Here is a 13,961-nt window from a genome sequence, read left to right as displayed (position 1 = left end):
GGGCCAGATCCACTGAGGACTTGGCTGTCACTTAACGATGGAGGCTTGAGCTAAATCTCCCAGGTTCCTATGATCCTTCCAGTAAAGCCTTCACAATGCCCACACGTCAGAGAGACAGCATATAGTTTTCTGAAGGAATCAAGAAGTTCTGAGGCTTTCTGAGGGTAACAAGAAGTCTTATCCCTTGGATCCATCAGCTACCTTAGGTCAAACATCCCTTTACAAAGCCCACCTGCAGGGCTTCATCAAGGGTCAGTGATTTACTATTTTAAAAGTACTGCCACCTCCATTGTCCCCTGCAATGTGAGAAACTTTGGTATTGATTTTTACTCCAAACAAAGCATGGTATAGCCACAGTTAATCATAAAAAACCTTTCTACTTCTATGTGACAGAAATCCAGGTCAAGGAAAGGAGTTCTGACTGGATGGGCCACATCTCTCTAGGGCAGTGACTTATCTAAGTCCAAATTCCTTTAATGCCTTAGGTTTAATTTTTAGGAAATAGGTCTCTGAGGTAGTCTTTTGGAGTTGCATTTCTTGATTCATAAATCTGCCTGACTATTTTAACCATCCCCTGGCTCCACGTCACAGCTTCTGGGACACCTGACCTTTAGTAGCAGGAATCTTACCCAAATGAGGTTAAGAACACAGAGTCTAAAACTCCAGTTGGCAGGAGAGCACCAACAATACAAGTAATGCAATGTAGAGACCTTAAGTTTTTTGTGCCTCATTCTGAAATGCCAGCTAAGCAGCATGGTCTGAACACAAGGAAACAGACTCAGGACACACCATGCTTTCCTTCATATAGCTAATCAATGAATAAAGCACAACCCACAGGTTCCCATCTGACCTTGACTTCAGCATCAAACAAAGCAGGCAGGGTTTTTTAAAGGATATACAAAGAATTATAATATGTATTTTGAGACTGTAGATTTTTAAAGTAAGACCAAAGACATTTATAATATGTCATGAAACAGGCATGCCCTGGTGATTGCCTCCCACCCCACTGCATAGTCTGTGCAATTTGACATTTTCCATGAGGTCTGAGCAGTGGTACAGTTGGTATGAGGTACCTGAGGTATTGATCAGCAGAATAAGGCCTTTACACAAAGGTAAAGTGTCACATCCATCTCCATGAGATCTCTGAGGGTCGCTTCATTAATTGTGGCTTGTTTCTGAATAAGCTATACTGTGACAGTCACACCTTTAGAAAACAGATGTGACAGTTTTTGGCTCCTGAGTGACTAGCTAGCCATCCTGGGAAGTTACCAGCTACCTGCTTTTCTTTTACTGCTATTAGCCTGGATTTGCCTGTTCAAAGGGATTCTACCTCAGCATATATGAACATCAAATGGAACATCGTCTTTAAAAGCATTTAGCCTTTTTTTTAGCAGGACACATTGATACTATGTTCTGTGTTGGTGGTATAACATCCTCATGGGGGTCCATGATCACCCATTTTTTAATCTGCTAGCCACTTCCACTTGCACAACGCACCAATCACTGCAATATAGGGCTGCATCAAGGCACATCCTGGCTGTGTGCATTTAACCTGTGTTCTGCTCTAAAATACCTGTGCTCCTGATGTTGAACAGATGGCCACAGAAGATGTTACACAATATCTCAGGTTAAATGCCTCTCTGCACATGAGAAAATTATTTTTTGGGCAGTATAGCATATGATCATATGGGTCCTCTGTGACTGAGACGCAAACATACTGAGGACACAGCTGAGGCGTGTTCTCAGCCTGAGTTGGGTGCAAGAGAAAGATTTGTGTCATTTTACGTATTCAAATTATTTGAGGATCATGGCAATGAGCTTTGTGTTGAGACTGCTGGCTGGCTAGATTTTATTAAACCAAAGATTAGTTTTATTCAAGGGAATGGCCCAGAATGTTGTATAAAGGAAGACATCAAGACGGATTCTGCAAAGCCCAGTGGAAAAATTATGTTATTGTTGTTTTAAATAGTGTTCAACATATGACACTGTGAAACATAATGAGTAGCCTGAACATCTTGCTGCATCACTAATTCATAGTAATACAATTCTGTTTTTCTGAGATGGTTTGTAGTACTTCTTGTACCACTTTTAAATGGTATATTGAAGTCAATCAATGCCTATTGTTCAACATCTTTAGCAGATTTCAAAACTGGTGAAATTTATTCTGTGCAAAGGTTAGCATTTCAAACTTCTCTATTAAGACAACAAAGAGGAAAACCGCTGAAATTTCAGATATTTATGAGTATCTACATGAACTACCAGAATCTTTTGTTTCAGTAAGTTTGCGACAGTCCACACTAGTATGGATTTCTTTTGACTTAATAATATCAACTTTTCTATTCTCTTAATATAAATTATAAAAACAAAGGGAAGCTCTTCAACAACGTAGAAATTAAATGCTCCAGTATTCTTTGCAAAGAGCATTCACAGAACTTTCATCAACCAGTATTGAAATTGACAACTTAGAACTTTTATAACCAGTTCTAATTATCAGGTAATAAAGTGACTAGAAGGACAGGAAGTGTCTGCTCTGCAAAGAAATAATTTACACTGCTAAAATATGTGTATGTATTAGGAAACAAAGGAACCTACATTTAATTTAAATAGTATTCAGAGGACAGCTATTGAGATATGAATGCCTTAAGCAATACTCCATGTAAGCTGATATTCCTACAGTCAGACAAAGCACAATAGGATAAATACGATTTAATTTTCTTATTTTGTTTTAAGAAGAGGAAAACAATATTCTGTTTAAAGTCTAGCAATGAATGCTGTTTGGTCTTCAAAGCTACCATGAGGTTAAGTGGAGAGGAGAACATTTGCTGTGCACCTTTAAACATGAATTGCAAACACGCTCCTGGTACTGAACATTCATTTGGGAATTACACAGGGTTCCCATGTGGATTTGTCTTACTCAATGCACACATGAGATGATGTGGTTAATGAGTACATTCTCAGAATTACCTGTTTGAGAGTTGAGCCCCTAAATTCCTTGCAGACCTTGTACCCCAATGAATGGTTACTCCAGTACTTGAAAATTTTTCTTTTTCCTCCGAATTACTGTCAGAGAACATTAAACCCTTTCCAGTCTGTTCAACTGAACTACACCTGGTGAACTGCCTTCCTCTTTGATTTTTTCCATGCTTGTGCCAATGGGAGCTATAAAATGAACCCTTGCTTTCATAGGGGACCAAAGCAGCTCTGTGCTAAATCTGATGCTGCAGACTGAATTCTGAATGAATTATGGTCTTACCCCTGTGATATGTACCTTTAGAAAATCCTTCATGGCTCATCTTCCCTTTAAATATATTGAAGTGACATCTTTTCTGGCCTCTGCTGACTTCTGGCTGGACTAATTTGGTCTTAGCAATCATAAGTGGTATAGGAAATACTGTGCATTTTAGAACTGAAGCTTTGACATGATACAAGTTAGACCGTGTTGAGCAATTTGGATAATCATGTGTTTTATGGCTTTCAGACATTCTTGCTGCAGAATAAAGGTCCATAAATATTTAGAACAGAGAGTCTATGGTCAATTTATGCCTATTTTATGTAGCATTGTTTTTCTTTATTGAAGCTTGTTATTTTGTGTATTACAGCAGCATTGTAGTTTTCAAATAAGATTTTTTTTTTATTTTTAAAGAGTTTCTTGTAACACAGGAACATTGAGGGGATCAGAAGATGAATTCTATTTTAGCATCCACAAACTGGAAGATATCAACAAAGATTAGCTGAAAAAAAATAAAGAAATAATCTATGACAGTTTTGAGAATGAGTCTCAGAATTTTAAGTACTTGTTAAAGGCTTTGCTGTATTTCACTTCAATAAACATCATGCTCCAGTTACTATTTGAAACCATAGGGGCATTATCCTGTGCAGCACTTATCAATATTTTAACACGTGAAAGTCAAATGATGTTGAAACATTGAACTATATTTCCATCTGTGCAAGCTAAAATGGTACAAATGCATCCTGTGTAATGGAATACTTCATCCCCAGTTACTTTCTTACAAGTGATACCTGATTCCTCTCTATTTTCTGTGGTAGTTTCCATTGCTCTGATGGTATCCAAAGGAAGACTATCTTTTAAAATTAATGTTTATAACATTTAAGGAGTTTTAACCCAACCTGTCTTAAACCCAAAGAAAACAAATTATTGGAAATTGCTACAAAAATTAGTAGCCAGTTTTCTGTTGCCCTTGCCCCAGAGTTAAATATTTCTGTGCATTTTGTGTGAAAATGGGTATTGGTACCAAAAAAAAGATGCTGAGATTGACTAGAACACAAATATACTGCCCCCATGAGAGATTCTGGGAGCTTGTGTCCAGTGGAAAAATGTACTTCTTAGTGGGCAGTAAAAAGAAGAGATGGAGGTTGCTGCCAAAGGTTGAATGAAACCTCTGGGAAGACAGCTCCAATCACAGACCTACAACATGACCATGGGACCCCACACCATGGTCCCAGAGCCATCAGCAGCACCACAGCTGAACGGTGTGTCAAATACTGGACTAACCACCTGGTTTCACTCAGAAAGTGCATGGAGAAGGACCACTGCACTGCAGATGGGTGTGACACAGGTATGACAGCACAGGAGGGTGAGACACCCATCAAATGTTAACTGTATTGCTCAGTGTCATTTGAGAGTCTGTACCCCTACAAGTTTTTCTACCAGCAACCCATCACAGATTAAATGGTTGATACCCCTTCTGCAAACCCCCTTCCACAAATTTGTCTCCTGTTGCTTATGTTATATCTGACATTATGAACCTTCCATCTGGTCACTGAATTGCTTTTCTTGGCTTAAATCATATTGGTTTGTTTTGTTTCACAATCTCCTTTTTTCTCCCGACTTTTCCACTCAAGTCCTTGGCTTCTATACTTATGTCAACCAACCATGTACTGTATTTCTTGAAACTAGATGAAGCGTTCCTTCTCCGTGGTCTTGTGTCTGTATTTCTTGTATGTTCTCTTTCCTAGTGAAGCTTGGATTGCTGCTCCTTTAGAAAATAATTTGAAAACTATCAAACCTACTTAATTGTGGGGCTGCATCACTTTTCTCCAGTCATTCAGGGGCTGCTCATTTAGCTACCATGTTTCTCTGTCTAGTAACTAGGGTGTAACATCAAGTGAAGCAGACTTTGTCGTCTGCTCACCTTGTCTGCGCTATTGGGAAGATGAATTTTTAAATTGCAACATTGCAGGTCTAGACTTTCTTCCCACCTGATCTGATGTCTTCCTCTAGGTGCTCAGGGAGATCAATGAGGGAGAGAGCTGAGGTAAACAGAAAACTGACAACTATCTTTACTTGGCCATGTCCCCTCATGTAGCAATCAGGTCTGTGCTTTGCAGTGCCCTGCTCATCAGCAATGGCCAGGACTCCAAAGTGCCAGTTATGCTCTTATCCAGTGAGAAAGCTTCTCTGTTTTCATGGGTTTCCCAGCTTCTCACACTGGCCTTAAATTTGTTTCACTTAATATAACCAATCACTGCACACATTTTTCCCAAGACTTCACTGACTGCTTTATTTTTTTAATTCTCCATGTGAGGTTGGCTACAGACAGTCTATTACTGTTGTTTAGCAGTGTTTCTTGGAATGGATTTCAGAGGGCTTCCCATCCACCTAGAAATGACTTGATCTATTAGCCTGTAAGTGGCTGTAAGTGCATCCAGTAGAAGGGCTGCAATCTTTTAGTCAATATGTTTCTTCTACAGTGCATGCATCTAGAGAACCTTCAGAGCTGGCAAAATTATACAGCAGATGTTGCTGCTTCATCAGAAGACCAATCCTAGGGCAGCTCCCCACTACCATGGGATAGTCATGGCACTGGAATGTAACGTGAGTCTTTTTGTAATGCTCCACTGTGCCCACGATTGATTATAGGCTGAACATTTTCCCTTCTTTTTTTCCACTAAACCCTGACATCTGCATTTACCATTTGTCTGTCTGCCTGGCTTCCTATTTATTTTGAACTAGAGTGCTTGAGAAGTGCTGTTCTCTGTCAGTACTGAAACCCTTCCCCCAGCAGTTCAGCTGCTCTCACTGCTCTCTTGGATTACTCATTTCAGGCTGGTGTCTCTTTGTATTCTTTTATCTGAGTTGCAGTGGAGAGTCCCAGGCAACACAGTCATGGTGGTAGGAAATGACAGCAGTGGCTGGACATGAGACATCTCTGGGAACCCTCTAAAGGCTCATGTAGTTACCATGATTAACCAGGGAAAATTATTCTACATCCAGTGGTTCAGTAAGCAGCTCTGGGTTGGAGACACTGTGGCTTTGTGAAAGATTTTGATTTTTCAAGCTCTTGCACAGATAACCAGTACATAAGTCTCGGAAGACTGGATCAAGCATCTGAGTTCCAAGAGGATTGGAGTTAAGCATGGCAATCACAGGACCTTTTCAAAAAGAAACAGGGTGATACAGATGATCATATTTGTGATCTAGATGATCAGGCAACACTAGCTCAACAGTAACATCAGTTTTTGATCAGCTTTGGACTATAAATAGTAAATATGATAAATAAATTATTTTTATAACCATTATTTTTATATTTTTATTATATTTTATAACCAAGACTGGAGAACAGCTGTTTTGTTTGGATATCCACTTCTGAGTATCTTCAATGAAGTAGGATACGGAGATAATGTCAGCTGAAATGTGTAAGGCCAATGTCAAGTGTTCCATATTTGAGACCCTGGTTACCCTGGCTTCTGTTCGTTGTGTGTCCCACGACTGAGTGTTGCTTCCAAATTTATGTGTGGATGCCAGTTATCATCTCTGTTAGGTAAGTAAGTGCTAAAAGCACTTGTTTGACATTATAATACAACCCAATGGTCACGTAGTATTTTCAATGGGCCTTTGAAACCTTTCCTCCTGAAGAGTATATAAAAAAAAAACCCTTCACAGCCTTATATAATTATGCTTCATGTCCACCTCACTATACAGGATACATTCCTACTTTCATCATTTTACTGAATTTTTCATTTACTAAATTTTTGATTGTAAGTCCTGCATTTTCAGAAGTGTGAGTCCTCCCATACAGGTGTGTTTTTTCTAAGTGTACTTTGTGTGGTAGGTACGCTATGTTTTCTTGCTCAGGACATTCTTTGATGTGAACCTCCATAAACTGACTAATGTCATGCTCTATAATGTAATAAAGATAAAGAAATTCTGCCCTGAAATAGAAGATGGCATTTAGTGTAAATAAATGCAAATACATATGGAGAAAAAGTGACCCATTTAAAGTGATGGCTCAAACAAACAGCATACCCTTGCCAAGTTACTGTTTCATATGTTGTTCTGAGCCCCTCATCTCTAAGAGAGTATAACAAAGCTAGAAAAGTTTAAGAGAAGGGTGAAGAAGTGGCCAAGTGTATGGAATACTTTATGAGAAAAAAAGGGGAAGATACAAAACAAACAGAAGAAAGTATTCCTTTACACTACATGCCTGGAAACCACGGGAATGCTCTGCTGTGGGCTGCTGTGAATGGTGAAAGCTGACCTTGATTCAGGGAAAGAAAGGGAAAATTATCAGAAGAGAGAGCCATCAATCAAGACACACTAAATAAAATTATTTTGGAGGTGGAAATGCCTGAGCAGCAAGCTGTTACAATGTGGTTATATGAATTTGCTGTCTCTTAGTGACAGGTTGCTGAGCTGGATGGATCTTTGCTTTGATTCACTATGGGCACTCTTAGCATTTATGTTAGAAGGCTCCATATTTCTAAAGAAAATGACAGCTGACCAGTGGCTAGTCTTCCATTTTACTTCCTGGACAAAAATAGAAAATCATATTTAAGCCCCTTCCCTTTGAAACTGGCAGTTGGAACATGCTCCTCCATTTGTGCCTGGAGTTATGAGCAGCAAAACAAATCTACAGCACAGACTCTGCTCTAAAAGATTTGGGGTTGTGCCAACAAGGAGCAAAAACACATTCTGAAATTTTTAGTGTTGCTGCAAAGAGTACAGTGGTGCATGGTGCATGTTGCTTCCCAATGACTTCTCTAATGATCTCATCTGCAAATGTGTTTTCCCCAAGATCAGGTGGAGGAGAGATCCAAAGCATTACCCTCTTCATTCTCCTCTCTGCTTAGACACTGCTTTTGAAGGACTAGGTGTCTGCTTCAGTCAAACATTTTGGAGAAATTTGGATGGGCTTTGAAACCCAGACGTTTATGGAGTTTCTATGCAGTTGGATGTCACTTAGTTTGGCAAGATTGTCCTCTACATGGAAAGGTAGGCAATAAAACTGCAACCTGTTTTCTACCTAACATATGGTATCTAACCCCACCGGAGGCTTGTGTTTGGCAAGCAGAGGAAAAACACTGCAAATTTGATTTAGGCACATATTCAATAGTAGTCATATGGTTTCCACACGCTCTGCTTTGGACACAGGCCAGTGTGTATAAACAAGGGAATATATAATACCAGTAGTATGGAATTTTCTTCCTCTTTTCAGCTTTCACTAAATATTAGGTGTCTTTGCTCAGGAACACAAACCATTCCTTCTGGCAAAATAACCTCCAAGCCCCTGGCCTTCCATTCATCTTCCTTGGATATATAAAGCAAGTTATGAGGTCTAAAGGATCACAAAAAGGACAGGAAAATACATTCATAGTCTATCATTGTTATTTATGTTTTGGTCACTTCATTATTCACTTCATTATTTATTTCAAATAATGTTATCTGAAGTTCAGAAGTATGTAAGAATCCTAAAGCAATGGCAGTTGTAAGGAGCTGATGTCTTTGAAAATAAGTCATTTAACATACATGTTTGAGTTTTCACTGCCTCAGTTTACCTACCCAAAAAGAGGAGAGCTGTATCAGCCAGCTGACTTGGCTGGTGTACTGTGGGATTAAATTGGTGATTGAAAAAATGCTTTGAAGCTCCAGTCTGAAAGACATTGTTCATTTGTGAGGTGTTACAGTGTTTAAACAATGAGTGATAGCATACAAGTTCAGCTTATTCACAGTAGTACGTAAAAGCAATGCATTAACTTTTTGGATTGAATCACAGTTTCAGTTTGGGACAGATTAGAGGTCTCTCTAAATGCATTAATACCTGAGAACAAAACCAGACTGAAGAATCAATTTACTTGAGAGACAAGCTGCCACGGTATCATCGTCAGCAGGAGCCAGAAAGTGCAGAGACTGTGCCAGGGTGTGGGTCAAGACAGTGGTTACAGCTACTGTTAAATAATTTAACAGCAGAGCAGTTCTTCTTCCTCCTCCTCTTCCATCTGAAGGCAAATGGTTACCTGAGACATGAACTGGAGCATTCAGGCAATGTCATAATTCATGCTATTTTGCACTTGCCTTACTGCCAAAAGGCATTGAATTTTTCTGCTATCCTTGAGTTTGGGAGTTCCATTAATTTAATTATTGCACTTGCATCTGAATCCTGAATGAATATTTTGAAGAATAATTGTGAGTTATTTGGAAACAAGGCAGTTCCTGTTGATTCATACACTGAAAATCTTGACTTTATTTGGGAACTGTGCTTCTGGGCACAATTCTCCAGCAGTGAAAAACCTTCAGAGAAGCACAGCTGTGGGCTGTCATGTGGCTACTGAGTGTTCAGGTAGAGCAATAGTCCTGGGGTCTGTGGGTTGCAGAAACAGTGCAGTATATTGATTTAAGCACTCATGAACACTGAACCGAATCCTTTAACTGGCACTGGACCCCATCTCAATCACATCATGTTACTGAGGCTGGATAGAGATATCAGTATTCAGGAAATTTTGTTCAAATAAGGCCTCAAGGTACTGAGGATTTGTTTGAATTCAGATGTGGCCCTGTCATTTCCTAAACTGATTATTTGTTACTGCACCTTCTTAAGGCAGTATCTGTGTTGTCACATCGTTGAGGTGGAAGGAAACACAAAGGACATCAAGCAAAATTTAGAATTTGGGATTATGAGATAAGGTTGTTAAACAACATTTGGGAACTGATGCTGAGCTTGGTTTAGAGGGAAGTCTTGTCACCTGTTGGACAACTGATGTCGTGCTCACACTTTTTGTGACAGTTTGGCTCCTGTGACTAGACAAGAGATTAAAAGAAATCCTAAAGAGACTCTGAAATGTATATTCTTTCTTGTTTTAAGATGGAAGGAGGGAAGAGATGGAGATGGCCAGTTCCTTGCCTTCAGAAACCTTCCTGTCTGAGAACACTCAAGCTTGAGGCGATTCCCAGTGTAGCAGTGAGGGTACCACCAAAAACCAGGGTAGAGCTGAACATGCCTCTGCAGGGTTACCAAGGCAGGTGCGTGCTTCCAGAGCAGCCACTGTGTCCTGGTCTGTTGATATACCTATTAAAGAAACAAGGTGCGCAGGTATTGTGTAATCCTCAGGACTGGGGAGGAGAATAGGAAAGAATGATTTGGTTTTCTGATGGAAAGTAGGCCCAGGGACTGATGATACTACTTGGGTCCTATGATAAGGGAATTCTCTCCAAAAGCCATATTCTGGCCTCCTTTAATAAACATTATATTGGTTCTGGTCACTTTACCTAGGCTGCAGGTTTAGGGAGGTGGAGGAGAAACTGCACAGCACTGAAGACTCACTGACGCATTCCTCTCTCTCTTGCTGTTTGGAAGGTGACATTACAGGTTCTGTTGATGAATGAGCATTGCTAAACACACTGTACAAAAGTGTGCATCTGGAACAAGGCATTTCAGCTTCTCCCTCCCCTGGAGAGTCAAGCAGAAGTCAGAGTCATGCATGTGTGTGTGAAAAACAAAGGCTCATCATGGCAGCATGAAATGAGGAAGGGATCTTCCACAGCTGTCCTTGCCAACAAGTATGACACTCATTTTGGCACTTCTCTGATGCCTTTCAGATGGGTGTATTAGAGAACTGTGCAAGCACAAAATCTCTCAAAAAGGGTTGTAGTGAGAAACAAGACATTAGCTGGACAGATGGGTCTTGCAGACAACCCTTAAACATTTTATGGGGCAGGATGTGTGTGTAAATGCATCACAGTCCCAAGGCATTTATTGAAGAACTTTACAAAGCTGAAGTATTCCTCACTATCCTTTGGTTATTGAACTGAAGAAAATCAGCCCAAAACACGCACATGTGCACTCACAATAGGTAAAATTGCAAAGGGTGTGAGCGCTGTTGAAGTATAAATCCTCATTATTTTTTCTCTTGAGAAGAGTCTTGCATATATTAAGATTTCTCTACTTTAGACATAAATATGGGTACAGATTTTCTACTGGGAGAGAGCAGGTATCAGCAGAGAACTGGACCAGGGAAACACCATCCTTCTGTTGCTGATATATCCCATTGCAGTACACCTCTCTTGGCCACGCAGTGCAGAGGGAGCCATGTATGGAGTCACCTGGCTGTACAACTTCAGTGTTACAAAAGGATTTTGCAGTCATTTTTCATCTGTCTTGCTTGAAAATTGGGAATACAAGCTGAAAATGACACATTCAAATCTTAATGATCTGAAGACAGCTCTCCCCATCCTTGCCTCTGCAAGGAGGAGCAATGCTGGTGACAAGGACTGCACCTAGGTGTGGTGGGCATGAGGAGGCTGCACAGGCACACAGGGCAGGCAGTGTCTCCAAGGCACACCTTGCTAAGGTAGCCCCATCACGTCTTTTCACATCACACTTGTGCAGAGTCCTCTGCATTTCAGGGTTTGCTTGTCCCCCTCCCAGGGACTGGGGATGGATTTTGAGGCTTGACACAGCATTAGCACCAAAGTGCCCAGAGCTATTTAAGGAGCCAAAATACAAACCATCAGTCCAGGTTTAATCACAAGAAGTAACTCTTTTGCTCAAAATAGTTGATTCCTCCCTCAATACTATCTACAAAGTGTTTAAAATATCTTTAAATATAATTTCATGGAGCTTCCATTAACTTTCCAGACAGCTCACTTAGTTTGCTACCTTTGTTCATAGATGTTGAGAAACTACATTTCAGTTGCCAGTTCTCCCAGTCTTTCTGCTCATTTGCTGCCATTCTTTCTCATAGGAAAAATGTTCTTTATATCACTTTCCAGAATGGCCTTCTCCTTAAAAAGATGTTTTTTGCTGATTCCTCCAGAATGTTTCTTTGTGGTCAATGCTATTCTTATGCTTATATTCTTTATAAATATATAGAAGCTCCATTTCATGCTATGCTCTTTTAGACTGTCCTGATGGCAATACTGACATTTCTTGACAGTTCTAAAACTCAGTTTCAGGTGTAAGTGCTTTCCAAGAACTCAAGTTCCAAACACATTCATAAGTACATCCTAACTGTACATCTGAACTGTGGGATTATATTCCCTACTGATGAACAATTCTCATTTCAAGTACCTTGCTGAAGACTTTAGGTCTCACTTTACAACACTGCATGTGAGTGGCTGCAAGATGAAATCTTCATCGATAAAGAGGGAGTGCAAAAAGACAATGTCAGAAGCCTGTGCTCTCTGAGCTTTCACAGGACCACAATTTAATCTAGGTGAGTTAAAGGTGCTAATGCAATGAGACTCTCAGACATGGCATGAAATTTATCTATGGTGATTAGGGAAACCCTATTATTTGGGCTGTTTTGGCACATTAGGCACTTTTTAAAGCCAAATGAGTCCCTTATCACAGTATAGCTCCACTCCGTCTGTGAATCTGTGCTGGCCAGCTGCTTGTACTGACTGTCATCCAGCCTGCCCTATTTATGCTTCAGTGTGCTCTGTTCTGCTTTGAAGATTAATTCTCTTCCATGTTAGAGAGTATTTTGCTCTTGAGGTCTCATTAATGTATTTGTTCCTGACACAAATACACATAAAATCCCAGCAAAGAATACAAACACAATTCCTTTTATGACAAAGACCAAAATTAACATGAAAACAGCTTTATTTTTGTTGGAAAATGTAGAGAGATCTAATATAACAGATTAGGTGATGACATATGAGACAAATGGCCTAATTTATGGCTCATCTTTCCAGAGATTTTGTCATTTATTTTCTGTGACATTTATTAAGGAATTTGCTGATGTCATCTACAGAAACATCTTGAACAACAAACATTCTACTTTTTAACCAAATTCTTGCTCAGATACCAAAGGCAGAGACCTAGACTTGACAGAAATTACTTTTGGAGGAGTGTAATTGTAACCCTGAAATTCAGGCCATTTGCTTATGGACTACAGTGAGGGCCCCTAAAACTCTGGAAATCTGGAAGAGAGAGTAGCCCACTCTGCCTGGTCCCCCAAAAGAAACTGTGATCATGCCAAATCATTCTAAAGCATGTGAGAAATTTTGGGCATATTCTCTATATTCTTCTATTTACAAGAAACTCCTGCTTCTTCCTATGGTAAGCAGGCTGTAGCTGGACTATTGCCCAGCCAGGGTGAAAGAATAGTCATCTGGGAATGTACAGGGTTCTTAATGAAGAGGAGTTTAACAGGTAATTTCTGAGATATCCAATAAGGGTCATATCCAGCTCCCATTACATTTTAAAGGTTAATGTGTACTAAATCCTTTCAGCCTCCTTTAACCGAACCCACTCACTGCCGAACCCAGTGAGGTCTCAGTATATCCCACCACAAATAATTTCTATCCTTGCTCCTTATAAGGACAGAGGATGTATAGGAATGAGGAGGGATTGAGTTCCTTTGGTTTTCTGGAACTTAGACATGCAGATGCAATTTCTCACGTGACATTAAAGGCAACTAGATGCATCAGCATTTTTTCAAATCTTTCTATGGCCCCTAATCTCAAGATCACACAGGTTTCTAATTCCATCTAAAGTCAGTGGGAGTTGAGCATGAAGACCTAAATCTTAGGAAGAATTTTCAAAAACACCCAAGGTACCAACTTCCTTTCAATACTGCATATAACCTGGCTGGTTTCCAAAGAAGAGAACACAGGGTTTGCCGTTTACTACAGTGAAACATGGGGGTTGATCTTTTGTTACAGGCTGAACAGTTCTGTTAAACCTCCATTCCCAATCTGTTTCCTCACCTGTTTGTCACTG

This window comes from Poecile atricapillus, chromosome 3 (assembly GCF_030490865.1).
Source record: "Poecile atricapillus isolate bPoeAtr1 chromosome 3, bPoeAtr1.hap1, whole genome shotgun sequence".
In the NCBI taxonomy this organism is placed as follows: Eukaryota; Metazoa; Chordata; class Aves; order Passeriformes; family Paridae; genus Poecile; species Poecile atricapillus.
This window is presented reverse-complemented; position numbering follows the sequence as displayed.